Here is a 5,018-nt window from a genome sequence, read left to right as displayed (position 1 = left end):
GCTATCTGTGCAAGACTGCTGCTGTAATTAGACTTTCCCTTTACCGGGCACAGGTCCGCCCAAATAAAGTTAAATCCCAACACGAAGTTTTCTGTCTTTGGCCACGTCACGACCCCGTGACAATATCATCCACATAGAACGCGTACCCTAGCCCTAAAACGCTGTCTAGTCTTCTTGCTAAGCGTCTCATGCCGATGTTGAAGAGAAGAGGAGATAGTATCGCCCCTTGTGGTGTGCCTCTATTTGGCATAGGAAGCGGATCTGAGCGTGTATTGCCTAGGCCTATTGTAGCAGTGTGAGAGGTTAGATATTAGCGAACGTAGTCTATATCTTTTGCCCACAACCGATGTCATTTAGCTCAGATAACATGAGCTCATGGGACACAGTGTCAAATGCACTTTTCAAATCAAGAGCTACGACGAGATGTTCTGCACCAATCGTGGTATTGCAGAGTACCTCTTCCCAAAGTAAAAGGAAGATGTCCTTCGTTGACAAATGTTGGCGAAATCCAAACGTGCTTGTTGGGAAAAGGTTCCGATCTTCAATGTAAGTCGTGAGACGTGTGTGAATCACCTTTTCGAATAATTTGCTAAGACAAGATCTTAATAATATTGGTTTTAGATTTTGTATGTCGGTTGTTTTTCCTGGCTTCGGAATAAGAATAATTTTGGCTTCCTTCCAATGTTGAGGAACTACGCCCTTCTCCCATACCTGTTCATTAAAATACCGAGTAAGTTGTTGCAGGTGTTCATCGCTCAGATTCCAAATCATCGCGCTTGTTAGCTGGTCAGGTCCGGGAGCAGTATTGCGCTTTGCTGCTTGCGCGGCCGCGAATAGTTTTGCCTTGGTAATCGGTGCGTGGAGCACTGCGTTTTCCTGGCCTTGGTATGCTAAAGTGCACGGGGGAGTTGTGAACGCGCCTATTTACTTGTCTCGGAGCTTAGCGAGGAGGGCGTCATCTGTTCCTGGGAATTCTCCAGCGAGCTTCTTAAGAGTTCGGTTTGCTGCCGTTTTGGTTTTACCAGGTTCTATTATGCTGCGCAGTATTGCCCATGTCTTGGAGGTGTGTAAGGCTCCTCGGATTGAGTCGCAAAAATTCGCCAAGCTCGCCGTCTCCAACTGCTGCGCGTAAGCGTTCGCCCGCTCAGATATCTCAGCAATTTAATGGCGCAATTTTCTATTGAGTCACTGTTGTTTCCATCGCTTGGTCAACCCTCTCCTGGATTCCCACATATTTCTCAGATGGCTATCGACTACCGGGGTTTCCGCTGTGAACGCAACCCGCTTAGAAGTTGCTTTGTGAGCCTCTCGTATGTGCGTTGCCCCACCTTCAACGCTATCCGGTAAAATTTTGTGCAGTGGGACTCTACGATAAGTTACCCAATCTGTTAATACAACGTGGCCATGAGACTGCCGAATTTCGGCGGAGGCAATCGACACGCTCAAAATATATTGGTCACTGCCGAGATTCTCTTCTAGGTTGCTCCAGAACACCTCGTCCACGTTATTTATGAATGCAAGATCAGGAAATGTGTCTGCGCTGACGCTGTTATCCAATCTTGTCGGGTGTTGCGGGAGTACGAGTAGTTGGAGCCCATGCGCATCAACAACTCGCTCGAGTTCGCGGCCTTTCGGGGTATCTTTTCGGTACTCCCAGGTAGTGTGAGGGGCATTAAAGTCCCCGAAAAGTACTAGTCGATCCTGGATGCTGGAATTACTATTGGCATACCGATTGAGTGCGTCAAAATCGGCCCTCTTTTCCTTAGGGGAGCTATAGACGTTCGTAATTATGGTTTTGGCTTTGCTACGCTTGTGCGGTATTGCACTCATGATTGGGTGGTGAATGCTGCTAGTTACCAGTTAATTTATACTAGTCGCTATTTCCTTAAGAACCAACGTGGCGACTTCAGGGTAGTCTGGATTTGATTTCGTGTAGTAGCCACTCAACTTGAATGGCTTAGTGCCAACCTCTTGGAGACAAATGACATCAGGTTTGACTGGCGCCGTATTAAAAAATTGTTGTAGAGTGGCTGCACGTTTGTGGAAGGCGCGGCGATTCCATTGCGAAATTTCGAGATATTCGGTGTGCGCTCGTGTTTTACTCGCCATGGATAGTGCTATTGCTGTCCGAGGTTGGGAGTTACTTCGGACGACGGATAGATGGAGCACCCGGGCTGCTTTTAGGCCGTTTAAGAACAGTGGCCCTTGTGCTGGCAATAGATTCGTCGACATAACTTTTTAGGTTCTGAAATTCGGCAAACATTTGCTGCTGAAAGCTTTGCATGCTTTGCAGTTGCTGCGTTACTTGTTTTAATGTACCTTCTATAGAATTAGACTCGATTGTAACTTGGTCAGATGTGCCGGTTGCTTTAGAAAGTGTTTTTGGCTCGATTCCATACCATGGTTAGCTTTGAGGGAGGCCAACTCTCGTTTTATTTCTGCCAAGCTCTCATGGAGGAGTTTAATCTCGCTAATAATTTTTTGATATTCTGGATTAGCCGTTATAGGAGCAGTGGGAGAAGCAACTTGTGCATAGCTCACCTAGCCATGTTCGGGCGCTTGCTTGATCGCTGAACGTGGAGCCCCGGATTTAGGTGACTTGTGTGAGTGAAATTGGGGTGGGGTCTTGTGAGGAGTCCTTCCGGGTCCTGGACCTCGATCTAGATCTGTATCTAGAGCCGAACCTTGGGCGAGTCTCTGGCGACTCCGGACAGTGGTCTAGGGCAGATTGTTCATCATCAGAACTGAACTAGCGGGGGCGTTGAGGTGGCTTTGGTGAGGTGTCATTCAGAGTAGCCTGGTGCACACTAGCCCTTGAGGTTCTTTTCTGCGGAGATTTGAGTCGTTCTTCGCAACTTCGGTCGCCGGTCAAATGACCCTCGCTACAAGCTGCAAACTTCGGAGAGCACTCATGTCCGGTTGCAGGGTCCCGTTGTCCACAAACGTGACACACTTAAGTGTCCGGCTGGGGGCAAACGTCCGAACGGTAACCAACCTGATCGCACGCCTTGCACACCTGCGTGGTAACCTTGTAGGGGTAGCAAGCAAGTTCTCCGCCATTGTAATAGACGTACTGAGGTGTTCTCTCTCCGATAAATATTATAACGGCCGTCTTGGTGTTTTTAAACATCCGTGCTTGCGGAATTTCGACACCTTGGGTGCGTATGCGGAGATTGGCTTTTAGCGCTTCAAGCATCGTGTGGGGGTCTAAGCCGTGAATGACACCCTCAGTTGTCCCTTCGCTTGTCGCTACGTAGGCATTGACTGAGTGTGGCCAGCCGTTGATCTTTAGGGTGGTAATACGCCTCACGTGGCCCGCCACTCTCTGGTGCTACGTGGAAACAATGATGTTAGAACCTTGCTTGATTCTGAGCAAAAATTGCTCACCAGATATTTTTCCATTGCAAGCTTTTATCACGGCGTCTGCCAGTAGCAGACTAGTCAGGGTCTTGACCGGTAGCTCTTGGTGTGGTCGAACCACTATATTGAAGTCGTCTTTGGGCAAGGGGAGAAGCCACTTGTGGGCAGGCCTATATTTAGACTTTCTGGTTGCTTCAGCAGGGGATACTTGTTGGTGGTACGACGTCGTCGAAAAATCCATGCACTTGGCCTTCTTTTCTTTCGCAAGAGCCTTCTTCTGCCGCAGAGTGAGCACCGTTTCCCAGGCCCCATCCACTAGGTTTTGGCTGTCGGTCTTGACGTTCTGACCGTTCGTTTCATTTGGCGTTGAGAGGCTCTTAGCTGTAGAGTCTTGAAAATCCATATTTTCAAGCTCTTGGCGCCGCGTGTACGTCATCCGCGAGGGTCCGGGACGCGAAATAGCGTCTGAGGGTTCATTCGCGAGAGCCATCGTGTACGCGCGCAACGCGCACGGTAGCGTTCCTGCAGCCGCCTACATGGCGGCGATGACGTTGTCGAGCTCGCACGATGGGCAAGTGCGTTTGGGCCTCTCAAATAAAAAGTTCCGGTCACTTACAGCTGTGGTTGGTGTCAGTCGATGCGGCACAACTTCACGAAGCCATGGCAATAGTCGAAATTGGCCGCACACATAAATTTCCACAATGAAGCCGGAAAATTCACGAAGCACTTGCGGACACGGCATTTCTTGTCGGCGCCACCTAGCGTCCCCGCAAAAAAATCTCGACAGTAAGAAATTCGCTCAGCAAGGTAATCAAAACCAAAATTTGAATATGGATGTGCACAAAAATTCTGCGTATACCTCTCATTTCTCGTTTTAAGCGGAACTGTTCTTGACCTGTCAAACGCACTTCGCACCGACGAGGACTACGCCATCTACGATTAACGATTAACGATGTCTCCTTCAATCGGGTGGGTCATCGCGATAATGCGTTTTCGAAGAATATAGTCCATTCATTGGTGCGGCGAAAGGCCGTTGCTCCAAACTGTCACTGTACCTGTCGTGTACTGTATTTAGAGTACTTCTTACAGTACTGCCCCGTCGTCGTGGTCTAGTGGCTAAGGTACTCGGGTGCTCACCAGCAGGTCTCGGGAACAAATCCCGGCTGCAGCGGCTGCATTTTCTACGAAGCCGAAAATGCTGTAGACCCATGTGCTTAGATTTTAGTGCCCGTTAAAGAACCCCAGGTGGTCTAAATTTCTGGAGCCCCTCACTACGGCGTCTGGTTTCGGGACGTTAACCCCATGCATCAATCAATCATTCTTACAGTACTTTTATTTACTCTCTTCATAACCATAAGCTGGAGCGGAAGAATCTCATGACTTCGTATACATGTGCACCATCTCTTTTAACTACCGCCAACGTCACAATGAACAGCTGATGCCTGTGCCCCCCTCTGTTGTGTTAGTGTGAACCTCACTCCCCCCCCCCCTTCCGAAAAAAATTTCTGGCTAATTCCCTGGGCCAGTATCAGCGACGCATTATCAACGATGATGATGATGATGATATTTGGTGTTTCTTAGTGCAAGAGCCATATTGTCGCAGTACAACGCGAACAAAGCACAAGTACGCCTTGAGGCAGCGAGAGCAGCGTGTTTTC

The sequence above is a fragment of the Rhipicephalus microplus genome, unplaced genomic scaffold (assembly GCF_043290135.1).
Source record: "Rhipicephalus microplus isolate Deutch F79 unplaced genomic scaffold, USDA_Rmic scaffold_14, whole genome shotgun sequence".
Classification (NCBI taxonomy): domain Eukaryota; kingdom Metazoa; phylum Arthropoda; class Arachnida; order Ixodida; family Ixodidae; genus Rhipicephalus; species Rhipicephalus microplus.
This window is presented reverse-complemented; position numbering follows the sequence as displayed.